This window comes from Lynx rufus, unplaced genomic scaffold, assembly GCF_022079265.1.
Source record: "Lynx rufus isolate CCGP_SWC_20201006 ecotype Redwood Valley unplaced genomic scaffold, mLynRuf1.p SCAF_7, whole genome shotgun sequence".
NCBI classification, from domain to species: Eukaryota; Metazoa; Chordata; class Mammalia; order Carnivora; family Felidae; genus Lynx; species Lynx rufus.
Genome location: NW_025814889.1, coordinates 83205928 through 83221679, shown reverse-complemented (window position 1 = coordinate 83221679; position 15752 = coordinate 83205928). Strand labels below are relative to the sequence as shown.

Below are 15752 nucleotides of genomic sequence, written 5' to 3'. Positions count from 1 at the left end.
AATTGGGGATCTTTGAGTAAATACTGACCAGGAGAATCCCACACTGGCCAGTACTGGCTGGGCTCTAGTACTGCCACCATACTCAGTCAACTGGTTGGCAGTGCCCAGAAGTGTGCCTCAGTATACACACCATATCAGATCTAAAGGCAACAGCTGGAGGCTGTGAGCAACGGCACTCCTCAAAGCAGATTCTCTTGAAAAGACATTTGAGGAACACACCTCCATGACTGCCACATTATTTTATAGATGAGCACTGAGAGATTAGGTATAGCTCTGGGCAAGTGGGGGAAGAGTGGTCCAGGCGGAAGACTTTCCTGATCCCTCTTAACCTGACCACTGGCCTAACAAATTAGACCACGCCCTCCCTGGCATCCCACGGCAGCCTGCACTCGAGTGTGTATCCTAATGTCCGCTAACTTGTTAACACTGCTTCTCCCCAGTTGTAAACTATAAAGCCTTTGAGAGCCCGGTCTGTGTATTCATCCGCATCCGGCACAGTGAATGGTACATAACTAGTGCTATGTTGTTAGATAAATGCTGTTAGATAAATAAATTAAATGAAAATATGCGGGGCGGGGGAAACAAAGGAGAAGAAAATAACCGGAATAATGAGTCAGAGAAGTAGGAGAAAGAAAGCCAAAGGAAGCCAAGGGAATAGGGGCTTAATGCAGATCAACTCTGCCACGTGGAGGTCCACTGAATATAGCAGGTTACCGGTGATCTAAATAAGGCTCTTAGGGAGTTAACAGTAAAGAAGTCAGACTGCAGTGGGCTGATGGATGGACTGGAGGGCAGGAAGCGGAGCCAAAGAGAGATTCTTTTCAAAAGAGTCTGAGGAAAGAAGGCAGTAGCTACCAGGGGATTGAAGGGTTGTGATACTGTGATTTATAATAAGAAATATATGTATGGGTGCTAAGCATCCGACTTCAGCTCAGGTCGTAATCTCGCCGTTCATGAGTTTGAGCCCGTGTTGGGCTCTGCGCTGACAGGTCAGAGCCTGGAGCCTGCTTCCGACTCTGTGTCTCCCTCGCTTTCTGCCCCTCCCCGCCTTGTGGTCTTTCTGTCTCTCGCTCAAAATAAGTAAGCATTAAAGGGGCGCCTGGGTGGCTCAGTCGGTTGAGCGTCCGCCTTCAGCTCATGATCTCACAGTTTGTGGGTTTGAGCCCCGCGTCGGGATCTGTGCTGACAGCCTGGAGCCTGTTTCAGATTCTGTGTCTCCCTCGCTCTCTGCTCCTCCCCTGCTTGTGCTCTGTCTCTCTCTCTCAAAAATAAATAAACATTAAAAAAATAAATAAGCATTAAAAAAAAAATTTAATGGGATAGGTATTGAGGAGAGCACCTGTTAGAATGAGCACTGGGTGTTATATGGAAACCAATTTGACAATAAATTTCATATTTAAAAAAAAAATTTTTTTTAAATGCCCATACCAAAAAAAAAAATTTTTTTTTTAAATGGGAATGCAAGCTGGTGCAGCCACTCTGGAAAACAGTATGCAGGTTCCTCAAAAAGCTAAAAATAGAACTACCCCAGACCCAGCAATTGCACTACTAGGCATTTATCCGCGAGATACAGGTGTGCTGTTTTGAAAGGGCACATGCACCCCAATGTTTATAGTAGCACAATCAACAATAGCCAAAGTACGGAAAGAGCCCAAATGTCCATCGATGGATGAATGGATAAGGAAGATGTGGTATATACATACAATGGAGTATTACTCGGCAATCAAAAAGAATGAAATCTTGCCATTTGCAATTACGTGGATGGAACTGGAGGGTATTATGCTAAGTGAAATTAGCCAGTCAGAGAAAGACAAAAATCATATGACTTCACTCATATGAGGACTCTAAGAGACAAAAGAGACGAACATAAGGGAAGGGAAACAAAAATAATATAAAAACAGGGAGGGGGACAAAACATAAGAGACTCATAAATATGGAGAACAAACAGAGGGTTACTGGAGGGTTTGTGGGAGGGGGGATGGGCTAAATGGGCAAGGGGCATTAAGGAATCTACTCCTGAAATCACTGTTGCACTATATGCTAACTAATTTGGATGTAAATTTTAAAAAAATAAAATTAAGTTAAAAAGAATTAAATAAATAAATAAATAAATAAATAAAATTCTATAATTGTAAAAAAATTTTTTTTAAAGGAAATATATATATACAGTCTTTGTCCATTTCTGGCACAGTGTTCCTAAAACACTTGGAATTTCCTAAGTGATGTCTTGTTATGTTAATGAGGTTACTTTGGGATCACACCTAAGGATGAGGGAACCAACAATGTGGAGGGTTAGAACGAGTTCCACCCACGCCTCCGCCTCTGGGAAGGGGAGAAGGGCTGGAGATTGAGTTCAACCACCAATGGTCGATGATTTAAATCAGTCATGCCTATGTAATGAAGCTTCTATTAAAAAACAGAATAAGGTTCAGAAAACTTCTCATGGACGTTAGGGGAGAGTCACATGCTGGGAGAGGGCATGAAAACTGCATCCTTTCCCTATTACTTGCCCTATGCATCTCTTCCGTCTAGCTGTTCCCGAGTAATATCCTTTTATAATAAACCAGTAACCTAGTACGTAAGATATTGTTGTGAGTTTTTTTTTAATTCCAGTAAACATACAACGTTATATTCATTTCAGGTGTACAATATAGTGATTTGACAATTCTCTACGTTGCTCAGTGCTCATCACTGTAAGTGTGATTTTTAAAAATTTTTTTAGGGGCGCCTGGGTGGCGCAGTCGGTTAAGCGTCCGACTTCAGCCAGGTCACGATCTTGCGGTCTGTGAGTTCGAGCCCCGCGTCAGGCTCCGGGCTGATGGCTCAGAGCCTGGAGCCTGTTTCCGATTCTGTGTGTGTCTCTCTCTCTCTCTGCCCCTCCCCCGTTCATGCTCTGTCTCTCTCTGTCCCAAAAAATAAATAAACGTTGAAAAAAAAAATAATAAAAATTTTTTTAATGTTTGTTTATTTTTGAAGGAGACAGAGTGAGAGTGGGGGAGGGGCAAAGAGAGAGGGAGACACAGAACCCGAAGCAGGCTCCAGGCTCTGAGCTGTCAGTGTAGAGCCCAGTGGTGGGGCTTGCATTCACGGACTTCAAGATAATGACCACTGACTGAGCCACTGAGGCACCCCAGTGTGCTCTTAATCCCCTTCACCTACTTCACTCATCCCCCCCACCCATCTCCCCTCTGGTAATCAGCAGTTTGTTCTTACAGTTAAGTGTTTCTGTGAGTTCTATGAGGTGCTCTAGCAAATTAATACAACCCAGAAAGGGGGCCATTGGAACTTCGAATGTGTAGCCAGTCAGTTGGAAGCACTGGTGATAATCTGGGCTGGCAACTGGCACCTGAAGTGGGGGTTGGGTAGCAGTCTTGCAGGACTGAATTTTTTTTTTTTTTTTAAGATTATTTTTCGGGGCACCTGGGTGGCTCAGTCGGTTGAGCATCCGACTTTGGCTCAGGTCATGATCTCACAGTTTGTGAGTTCGAGCTCCGCGTCGGGCTCTGTGCTGACAGCTCAGAGCCTGGAGCCTGCTTCAGATGCTGTGTCTCCCTCTCTCTGCCCCATCCCTGCTCATGCTTTTTCTCTATCTCTCAAAAATGAATAAACGTTAAAAAAAATTTTTTTTAAAGGTTAGTTTTCTATTTTTTTTTTTAATGCTTATTTTTGAGAGAGAGAGAGAACAAGGGAGGGGCAGAGAGAAAGGGACAGAGGATCTGAAGCGGGCTGTGCGCTGACAACAGAGAGACCACAATGCAGGGCTCCAACCCACGAACCATGAAATCATGACCTGAGCTGAAGTTAGACGCTTAACCACTTAACCGACTGAGCCACACAGGCGTCCCCAGGACTGAACTTTTAACCTGTGGAATCTGTGGAATCTGATGCTATCTCCTGGTAGAGAGTGTCAGAACGGAGTTGATTTGGAGGACATCCAGCTGGTGTCACAGAGAATTGCTTGTGGGTAGGGAGAAACCTTCCCCCACTCCCCCACCAACACATTTGTAATTGGGTCCAGAACCACCAAGGGTATAAGGGAGTAAACCTGAAGGAGCTAGTGAGGGAGAGAAAATAGTTGACAGAGATATTTAATGCTCCCTCTCTTCCCACGTCTTTTCCCCCTCTCCCGCCACCTCCCCATTCTCTCTCCCACCCCAAGCTTTCAGTCTTTCTCCAATCGGAGAGCCTTGTGTTCTGTAGTCAACTGCTTCTGTTCTGCCCAACCGGCATTCTCTGGTGCACTGTAGTAACAGGGCTTCCTCCTGCCTGTTAGTTGACTAAAAGAGTAATTTTCTGATGCTAATCAAAGATGAAAACCCATTTCCCCAATTAGAGGGAAGTTTAGGCCGCACAGCCTCCCTGGGTATTACTATTCAACCATGGCATACTTAGCAGCAAGAAGACTGCACTGGGAGAAGAGATTGGCCAGACCAGACAGAATCTCTAAACATGGGCCAAACCAGAACACCAATCAAATATCTAAAATATCTAAAGATGCCTTGACTACTTCAAATATGGAACCCAAAGTAGCCTGCTTGTTTCTACAACCATTCATCTACAAAAGCTGTGCAATCATTTATGTTTCCGCCTTTGACCCAGGAGATGTATATGTTTTTACTGCTCTTTCTTGATTTATCAATGCTAGACGTTTTCAAGTGACTTCCTGTTACGGTAATAAGAACTTAGCTTTCTGACAATATTGTCAGTCTCTTTCCTTCTCATCCACGTGCTGCTGCCTGGTTAATTTTCTTTAAGGAGTTTTGAAGTTGAACTCAGAAATACCTTTATAATCACAATGCATAAATTAATATCTACTATTTACTTCATGCCTGACCACCTCCCCCACCCCCCCCCCCCACCAACTTCATCTTCATTGTTTGAAGATGCTCCCCCACGAAGATCCTGAAAGTTGAAAGAGCTCTGACTACAGCCCCCTCATCTTTAGGGCTTTTCCCCTCCTTCCCTCACTCCTCCCTGTCTCTTTCCTCCCACTGTGCCCTCTCTTTCTTCAGTCTATTATTACAGTCCTCTTATGGCTTCATTTACCACCTTACACAATCTAGGTCCCATGGCCAGCCACTTGAGGGGTGTTTTCCTGGCACCCGCAAAGCCTTTACCATCCACATTCCCTAGTGCCAAGCAGAACTAGAGAAAGGCCAGAAAACAAACTGGTTATTTCTACAACAAATCAATGATACCCCATCTTGGTTGGACTTTCATTTATACAAGATAAAATCCTCTATCTGCCTCTATCTGACCCCTGTCCTATGTTTTCCCAATAACACCTGTTCCAAGTCTTTCCCAACCTTCTCAATTTCCCAACCTCATGATCATCGGGCTCTCCTTCCACAGATGAGCTCACATCTTGCCTCCCTGCCAAAATCCAGATCAGCTCACCTTCATCCTCCTCACTTCCAAACCAATGGCCTGCACAATCTAATTCATACCCACATTTTGCCTCACATTTCAGGGTATGCAACGTCCACTGCGGACATCTCTGTTCTAAATGTCTCTATACTGTCTGTCTTCTGGGCTGCTTCTTTGGTCCTTCCTCCTCCATGCTACCCTCCCACCTCCTAAATAACCATCCTCTTACCCCATATGGTCAAAATATTCAAAGAGTGTAAGTATGGGGTCTCTATTGTCTCACGGCCCATGCATTCCCCAAACCCTTGTATTCCATCATCCATTCCCATCACTCCCTGGAAACTCAGAGCTCACCAAGGACCTAGCAGCCAATTCCCAAGGCCTTTTATCTTTCTTCCTTCTCAGATATCACTGCAATAGTTAGCACTTTCTTTTTTCTAGTGATTTTATCTGATTCTCAGATTCCAACTGGGTCTTGGGTGAAGGAAGTGATTGCTTTCAGATCATGCCATGCGTTTGTTGGGGCCTGTCCATGACCCCCATCACCCACAGAGAAAGTCAAAACTCCTCAGCTTGGCACATAGTAATAACAGTGAACAGTCATTTAGAACTTAACTTGTGCCAGGCACTGTTCAAAGCAACACACACACATACAGATCCTCACATAAAAACCTCATGAGGTCTGTGCAATCATTGTGCCCATTTTTCAGATGTGGAAACTGAGGCACGGATTTAGGCAAAAATTAAGTCAATTGTCCGAAGCCAAACAGACGATGAGTAGTAGAGACAGGATCAAATCACTACACCCTACTATCTCTCCCCTGAACACTTTCCATGGTCTGGCTCTGGCCTTCTTTTCACACCTAAGCTCCCTCCTCTCACAGTCAGAAGCCATCACCTGCTCCATCTTGACTACCCAATTCTGGGAACACGTTCCATCCTCGACTTCCAAGATACTCCGCTTGCCTGGTTCTCCTGCTTCCATCACGGCATCCCTTTCCTTCCTCCCCCTCGGCTCCTCCTCTCCTTCCTTACACCCTAAATGCAAAGATTCCCCAATGTTCTGTCCCAGAATCCTTCCCTGCCTGCTCCTCACTCCCTCCTTGGCAATCTCATTCCCTCTTAAGGCTTCAACTCTCCCCTCCACACAGCTATCCAGATCTATAAGCCCGACCTGACCATTTTCTGAGGCTCTGTCCTGCATTTCTAATTTCCTTAAATACCCTCCAGCCAGACGTTTAGCCAGATACTCAATATATCCAAGGCAGAACTCATCATCTTCTCTCCTAAAAATGCTTCTCCTCTAGAATTCCCAATTTCTATCTGTATTACATTTTAGTCTCAAGGCTCTGACAGTTCCTCTTCCTTGCCAAATGCATCCCTTGAGGAGATGAGGCTGTCAAGGAGCATCTGTCCCCTCCTCTTCATTCCTATGGCCACATCCATTGTTCAAGCCTTCAACACTCAGTGCCTCTTGCTTGGCCTATCATAGAAGCCTTCTCACTACCCCCACTGCGTCAGTCCCTTCCCCTCTCATCCACACAGTGCTCTCTGGTTAAGTTTCCCAAAGCACAGCTCTGCTGATCTTACTGCCTGAAAAGCACTGAACCTACTAAAAATCATCTAAATCTACGTAAAACCTTTTTTGGGTGTACAAGGCCCACTCACACTGCCTATGTTCCATCCAAACCAAAAAGCTTGTTGTTCTCCATTTTTTTGTGCTCTGCTCGTCCCACTCCTTTTCCATAAATGCCCTTGTTGCTCACCTCTGCTTGTCAAATAGTATCTTGTCCTGGAAGATTCAGCAGTTCACACTTCCTCCATACAAAGCTTTCTCAACCAGCAGATAGATCTCGTCAACCAGCAGATAGATCTGCTCTCCCATAACAATCTATTCATACCTCTCCCATGTAACTCAGCTTTCCACCTGGACTGGTATGCCTGGCGCGGTTCTGTGAATGATTCATCTTTATAACGGACACAGCACCTACACCAAGGCTTCAGTCCAGGATGTAACTGAACTGAATAAACAATTATCCACTTCTGGAAGTGGAAGACCCTGTTTGTTTTTTTGTTTTGTTTTGTTTTTTTTAATTTTTTTTTCAACGTTTATTTATTTTTGGGACAGAGAGAGACAGAGCATGAACGGGGGAGGAGCAGAGAGAGAGGGAGACACAGAATCGGAAACAGGCTCCAGGCTCTGAGCCATCAGCCCAGAGCCCGACGCGGGGCTCGAACTCACGGACCGCGAGATCGTGACCTGGCTGAAGTCGGATGCTTAACCGACTGCGCCACCCAGGCGCCCCGACCCTGTTTGTTTTTAACAAAACCAAAAAGCAATGCCACTGCACCCAACTGATTGACTACGATTATATGTCACTGTTGTATTCCCTGCATAATTTGTCTTTTTCTTGAAAGTAGTAATTATAATACAATACACAGTACGTGTCCCTGCAGGCCTTTTCCTTCTCCGTAGATACTTTTTTTAATTTTAAAATGTTTTTTCTATTTATCTTTGAGAAAGAGAGAGTGGGGGAGGGGCTGAGAGAGAGAGGGAGACACAGAATCTGAATGAAGCAGGCTCCATGCTCTGAGCGGTCAGCACAGAGCCCAACGTGGGGCTGGAACTCATGAACCTCAAGATCATGACCTGAGCGGAAGTCAGATGCTTAACCAACTGAGCCACCCAGATGCCCCGCTCTGTAGATATTTAGAAAGTATCTAATTCCACAAACACACATAGAAGCAAGTGTAAGCCAAGACAGCACTACTCAACCTGACCTGCCTAGCACCTGGCTGCAAAGCCTTGCCCAGTCTTTGGCTCCTCCATCTTCCTCACGTTTCACATTCAGTCACTTTCCAAACCCTACAGATTTCTCTTTTTTTTGGCAATTTTATACCTTTATTTGACCATCAGTGACCAGTTCTCATACACATTAACTATAGATTTTTGAAAGTGGTGACAGGTACACAGGTAACCAACATATAGAGCTTGTTTGGTGAATCTTCATCCTCATTATGTTTTCTGGACAACCACGCATAGATATGGTATGGAACATTCTGTAAGGGTTAAATTGTGGTGTAGAGCTAACCTGTAGCCTTGGGAAATAACAGCTTTGTTTTGACACTGTAGGTTAAGAGATAACAGCCTTGTCCTATCAATCAAGGGAACAAAAGTTCAAGGGAAATCAACTGGATTGGTGTTTGATTGGATCGGGGCAAGGGCATGTTGAGAACTTTGAGAAGGTGGGCCAGAGGCAGGGTCAAGGAGGTCAACTGGCTGCGGCTTAACCGCAGAAGGTCTGAACTGTTTCCACCCCCATCTGGGGACTATTTCTTTGTTCTGTTCCCAGGTGATGATAAGATGATGTGGTCGGCTATAAAAACTCTGTACCCTGGCTGTTCGAGGCCGCACTCTGGTCAAGAGTGTTGGTCCCGATCGGGTTGGCCTTGCCTCTCATTGCAATAAACTTTGTTGTGACTGTCACTGGTGCCCGAAGCATTCTGTTTCAGGAGTCGTGTGGATGCAACAATTCCTTATTCCTTTAGCCCACATTCCTTAGTCCTTTAGCCCAGAGAGCTTTGTTAAGCCTGGTTGTCAACATGCACATCTGGAGCTCCTATCTCCTCATGGCAAATTTCCAGATCTCTTTGAGCGCCTGAGGGGCACACTTCGTGCAATCCATTCCGTGGATGCACTTGTGAACGTGAATGGTGTGTTCTCTGGTCACTACCTCCTTGATGACAGAACAACCCTCCTTCTTCTCACCACCCTTCTTTGTGGGAACTATTCTGCTGGACCTTGGTTGGAAAGGAAACCAAACCTTACAGATTCTTTAATACTATTTCTCACTCCTCTGCCCTTTCTTACACTCTACCTGGGATTTTACTTTCACTCTTCTCATCTGGCCTAAAGCCTCCTCTTAAATTTTTTTTTAATCTTTATTTTTGAGAGAGACAGAGCATGAGTGGGGGAGGGGCAGAGAGAGAGGGAGACACAGAATCCAAAGCAGGCTCCAGGCTCCAAGCTGTCAGCACAGAGCCTGACGCGGGGCTCGAACTCACGAACTGTGAGATCATGACCTGAGCTGAAGTCGGACACTTAACCGACTGAGCCACCCAGGCACCCCTAAACCCTCCTCTTAATTTGTCTCCTACTTTCCAGTTCATTCTACACACCACTGCTGGGTTAACTTTTCTCAGGCCCAGTCTTAGCCATGTCATTCCCCTTCAGCATTCCCCAGGGGCCCACCAGAGAAAGTATAATCCCTTCACCAGATGATTTTAGGCCCTGCATCTATAATCCAACTCACAAAGGCCAGTTTGCAGTTGTTAAATAGAAAATCACAAGCCCAAAATGGAGTCACTTACATTAATGCCCCAAATCTGTAAACCAAGACTTAATACATCACCTGCAGTTTGAACTCCCCCCACTCCTGCCGGAATGTAATCTTTAACCAGCCAAACTGGATTTCTTGGAAGTAATCCTCAGATAGACGCATTCCTCCTCAGAAGGGCAACCTTGCCTAGACAATACTTTCCTTTTTATAATACATTTCTCTTCACGCAATGCCCTCTCTCTGCCTTGTAAAACCTTTCCTTTACTGAAGCTCAGTGAAGCTCCCCTCTGCTTGCTAGATGGGATGCTGGTTATTTAAGGGCAGAAAACTTAGGACAAAATCTGAATGTAAAAGAAAAGAAAACGTCCTAGAACTTTTTTTTTTTTAATTGTGTAAAAAAGGAAGTGAGAAGGAAAGCTGGTAAAAGCAAGATAAAAGGGGCCAGCCAGATGTCCAAGGCCGGATATGCCCCTTACTTGTTTTTGGCTTCTGTAATCTTGCTTTCTTCCTGCATCCACCAACTGCCCTCACAGCACAACTGGTAAATGGCTCCTCCCTTTTTTCTTTTTTTTTTTTCCTCTTGAGCCCCTGCAATCCCACCCACAAAGAGGCTGACACCAAGGCTCAGGGCTCAGCCTTTGGAGGCGACTCTGCTAGGCTGGCACCTGTGTGAAATAATCAGTCTTCCCTGATTCCCCAAGTGCATGTCGCTTGTCTCTTCCTGGGCATCGAGTATTTGCTACAACAGAAGTTGTAAAAGGTTTGTGGAAAAGGAATCATTGACAAGGAAGTTTAATGTGTGGTCAAGCTAGCTAAGATTAAAAGAATTTGTTTAAGGGGCACCTGGGTGGCGCAGTCGGTTAAGCATCCGACTTCAGCCAGGTCACGATCTTGCGGTCTGGGAGTTCGAGCCCCGCGGCGGGCTCTGGGCTGATGGCTCAGAGCCTGGAGCCTGTTTCCGATTCTGTGTCTCCCTCTCTCTCTGCCCCTCCCCCGTTCATGCTCTGTCTCTCTCTGTCCCAAAAATAAATAAACATTGAAAAAAAAAAATTTAAAAAAAAATAAAAAATAAAAAAAAAAAGAATTTGTTTAAGACTGAGTTTTAATGTCAAGAGTATACTGGTGCAAAATTCGGATTTTGGTTTTCCTCTGTTAAAAGGATGGTTTTCTTAGATTATTGGTCTGTCCTTAATAAAACACTGTAAAAAAGGTTTATCTTTACCTTTAATGTAATTTGCCTAGAGAAACAAAGGTTCTATGTTTTATCTTTACCAGATCTTTCATTACTCAGAAGAAAAAAAACTGAGTTTTTTTAATGTTAAAAGAGTCAAGGCTTTTTACAACTATTTAACTTTCTGCATTTGTCCACAAAGTCCTAATGTCACTTTGGTTAAATGGATAACTGAGTATTGTTTCACAATGACCTATGATCCTATTTGACCAAGCGTTTTAAAGTCTCTCTGATATCTTTTGACAAACTTTCCAAAATCAAATTCTAAAGAAGTCTTTTGACCGCAAACATTTAAGTTTTCCTAAAGGTCCCTAGAACATTTTAAAAGATTTGTTCTCCTCATAAAAGAGAAATATGAAACCAATTAGGTTTATTTGGTATGTTAGACTTCACGGGAAGTGTTGTAAAATAAGTGATGCTAAACCTTCCTTGATTATATTTATGTAGATACATGTTATGTAAATAAGTGTTCTACAAATTGTATGAAACCTAGAAATTTGATATGTCCTAGAATATGCTATCACTTGTAATTCTAGTTATTATCTTGAAGTGTTGTGTAACAGAAATAACCAAATTTCATTGTCAGTCACATTGTAATGAACTCTAATCAGACCTTTAACCATGACCTTTTTAAGACATTTACACATAGTTACTGTTTTACTCAGTTGTTTTTACAAACGCTTCCTGCAAATGTGTTTTACCTTCAGAGAAGTTCATGAAAAGGAATCTAACAAGTACTCCAGAATATAGATTTCTGATAACTTTTAGATCATACAACTGAACTGGGTAAGAATTTCCAAAACTAGCGGAAAAACTGTATTCAAACAGAATAGGAATTAATAACACAGGACTAAATGAACTGAGAAAGAGGATTATAATTTTTATGACTCTTGTTTAAAACGGGGGCACCTGGGTGGCCAGTCAGATGAGCATCCTACTTTGGCTCAGGTCATGATCTTATAGTTCACCAGTTCGAGCCCTGCATCTGGCTCTGTGCTGACAGCTCAGAACCTGAAGCCTGTTTTAGATTCTGTGTCTCCCTCTCTCTCTGCCCCTTTCCTGCTCTCATTTTCTCTCTCTCTCAAAAATAAATAAAATAAAATAAAGTGAAATGAAATGAAAATACAATACAATACAATAAATAAAACATCACTGGTTCTCTAAAATTTTGCTTTTTAAGGGGCGCCTGGTCACCTGGATGGCTCTGTCAGTTAAGCATCCGACTTCAGCTCAAGTCATGATCTCACGATTCATGGGTTTGAGCCCTGCATCGGGCTCTGTGCTGACAGCTCAGAGCCTGGAGCCTGCTTCGGATTCTGTGTCTCCTTCTCTCTCTGCGTGCCCTCCCCCCCGCCCCCACTCTCTCTCTCTCTCTCAAAAATAAATAAACATTAAAAAAAATTTTTTTTTAAGGGGCACCTGGGTGGCTTAGTCAGTTGAGTGTCCAACTCTTGATTTCAGCTCGGGTCATGACCTCAAGCTGTGACTTCGAGCCCTCCATCAGACTCTGCACTGGCAACATGGAGCTAGCTTGGGATTCTCTCTCTCTCTCTCTCTCTCTCTGCCCCTCCCCTGCTCGTGCTCCTCTCTCTCTCTCTCTCAAAATAAATAAATAAACATTTAAAAATTTGTTTAAAATTTTTCTTTTTCATATTTCATTTTTAAACTATCAACAATTTGGTAATATATAACTTTGTGAACAAAGATTAAACATTTACTTTCTCTCCCTACCCAATCCCTCCAAAAACTCTTGAGTATTCTTTTCATGACAAAATAACTAGCTATTTACATAAATTCAGTGAGAATCTGTTCTCCTTTTAACAGGACATAGTTAGAAACATTGGTTATATTACCAAAGCTTTAACTGGAATGTCATATTTTTTTAACATTTTTTTAATTTTATTTTTTAAGAGACAGAGTGCAAGTAGGGAAAGGGCAGAGAGAGAGGAAGACGCAGAATCCAAAGCAGGCTCCAGGCTCTGAGCTGTCAGCACAGAGCCCCATATAGGGCTCAAAACCACGAATGCGAGATCAGGACCTGAGCCGAAGTCAGACGCTCAACAGACTGAGCCACTCAGGTGCTCCTGGAATGTCGTATTTTAAAGAGATGGGCATGGACTCCAAAATGACTAGACAGTTTGAAGGAACAAAGGGTAACTTTACAGAGTCAATAAAGACCCTTAAACAAAATCAACGTGGCACCTTGCTTACAAGTTTCCAGCAAAGCAATTTTACAAAGAGCCTATATAGTCACTCACTATTCATTCTTGCTGCACTTACATAAATAATCAGGCAAAGTTTAATGCAAACAAATTAATTTTACTATTTAAAAAATGAGGGTAGTTTTGGAGAGAGGAAATTATGCTTACATCTTTGTAACCAGATTCTAATCTGGTTGTCTTTGAGGTTCTGTTATATACCTGTAAATTGGACCGGATCCTAAATTCTTCTAGTCTCCTCAAAAATCTGGCTACAACTCTCCAAATTAATGTTTCCAATTTTCTCCCACCCTTCTGGTTTGGAACAGGTAAGAGAAAAGAGAAAAACAGGTAAAAGAAAAAGAAAAGAGAAAAGTTCAAACTGCCTTTGAACCTCCTTAGAAGTGACTACATCACGTCCTCTTCGCTACCCAGATGGCAGCCAAACTTCAGGGAATTAAACGTTGGACATGTATCTCATAGCTGAATAAGGTCCCACCTGACATCTGGTCCTACCCAGGCACTGGAGACTTCCAAATCAAAGTGACTAGGAAGAGAAGTAGCTGACATTGAGGTAGACTGCTTCCTCCCAAGATGCCAGATCAAGACTTCATACTTTAAATACAAAACCCTTTCTTCTTCCCTTTCTTTCCTTTACTCTGGCACTCACCTGGAAAGACAACACTATCATCCACATCTCCTGGGCCATGGCTAGGAGTGAAAACCTTTGCCTTTCAGACTACTGGATTTGTCATCAAAATCTCCTACCTGTCCATTTACAGTGCCACCTTAGTGGAATTGGTTTGTGCCTTGTCAGGGTTTGCCTTTGTCCGTGGTAGTTATCATTATCCATGGGGCTACAATGCCTAGATAGCTGGCACACAGCTGGGCAATGCCTCTTAGGTTATCTGTGTCCCTAAATTTTCACAAGTGAAACAAGACATCTCATTGGTCAGTTTCCTTGGACTGTCATTACCAAATTAGAAAAAACCTACCCGGAGGCATTCATGTCTTAGGACTCACTTTTTTTGGAGGGCCTTACTTTCCTGTTTAGGAGTAAATATAAATGAGAATATGATCAGAAACTTCTCCCTAACTCTTGAAGATATTGCAGAATTTTGCTAAAACAATAGCTGCCCAACAAGGATCCTTAGACTCTCTAGTCAAAGTTGTTCTTCATAATAGGATAGCCCTTGATATCTGTTAGCTGAACAAGGTGTCTCTGCTGTGGCCAACACCACGTGCTATACCTGGATTAACACTTCTGGGAAGGTTAAAACTCAGTTACATAAGATCACTGAATAAGCCACTTGGCTCAAAAAGGTGACTCCTTCCATTGGGTCTTTGTTTGATTTATTTGATTTTGATTGGTTTGGATCTTGGGGACCATGGCTTCAAAGTACACTTCAAACACTGGGAATTATAATAATCCTAATAATCTCCCTGGTGTGTTGTATTCCCTCAAAAGTTTTAAATGCGGGGCACCTGGGTGGCTCAGTCAGTTAAGCACCGACTTCTGCTCAGGTCATGATCTCACAGTTTGTGAGTTTGAGCCCCACGTTGGGCTCTGTGCTGACAGCTCAGAGCCTGGAGCCTGCTTCGAATTCTGTGTCTCCCTCTCTCTCCGCTCTTCCCCTGCTCATGCTCTGCCTTGCTCTCCTTCAAAAATAAACAAACATTAAAAAAAAAAAAGTTTTAAATGTATGTTCACAGCCACTGACCACCAACCAAATAATCTCCTTAAGACTAGAACATCAGAAAAAGAACAAAGAGGATAACTGACCCAAAAATTGTGAACCTGAAGTTGTAACTTGTGGATATCTCAGATTAGGCAAAAACATGTCATGACCTTTGAATAACAAAAGATCAACAAAAGCTGTTTTAAAAAGAAAACGGGGGCACCTGGGTGGCTCAGTTGGTTAGGTGTCCAGCTCTTGATTTCAGCTTAGGTCATGATCTCATGGTTCGTGAGTTTGAGCCCATAGGGCTACGCGAGGACAGCTTGGAACTTGCTTGGGAATCTCTCCTCTTTCTCTCTGCCCCTCCCCTACTCATGCATGTGCACACGGCTCTCTTTCTCTCTCAAAACAAAATAAACATTAACAAAAAAAAAAAAAAAGAAAGAAGAAGAAAAAGAAAAGACAAAACCACAAGGACACCTGGGGTGGCTCAGGGGGGCAACCGACTCTTTTTTTTTTTTTTTTTAATGTTTATTTATTTTTGAGGCAGAGAGAGACAGAGCATGAATGGGGGAGGGGCAGAGAGAGAGGGAGACACAGAATCGGAAGCAGGCTCCAGGCTCTGAGCCATCAGCCCAGAGCCTGATGCGGGGCTCAAACTCACGAACCGTGAGATCGTGACCTGAGCTGAAGTCAGACGCCCAACTGACTGAGCCACCCAGGCGCCCCGGGGGCAACCGACTCTTGATCTCAGCTCAGGTCTTGATCACAGGGTCATGAGTTCAAGCTCCACTTTGTTCCTGAGTTCAAGTACCATGCCCAGCATGGAGCCTAATAAATAGACAGACAGACAGACAGACAGAGAAAGAAAGAAAGAAAGAAAGAAAGAAAGAAAGAAAGAAAGAAAGAAAACCACAGGCCCAAAATGGTGTCACGT

The 15752-nt window shown here is 43.4% G+C and overlaps 1 protein-coding gene and 1 pseudogene across 2 annotated transcripts in view; both read right to left on the bottom strand.

Moving 5' to 3' along the window:
- HSD17B6 (hydroxysteroid 17-beta dehydrogenase 6) overlaps positions 1–15752 on the bottom strand; it is a 50173-nt gene that overhangs the window by 15169 nt on the left and 19252 nt on the right. The window lies entirely within an intron of this gene.
- LOC124501942 (60S ribosomal protein L31-like) lies at positions 8284–9869 on the bottom strand (annotated as a pseudogene).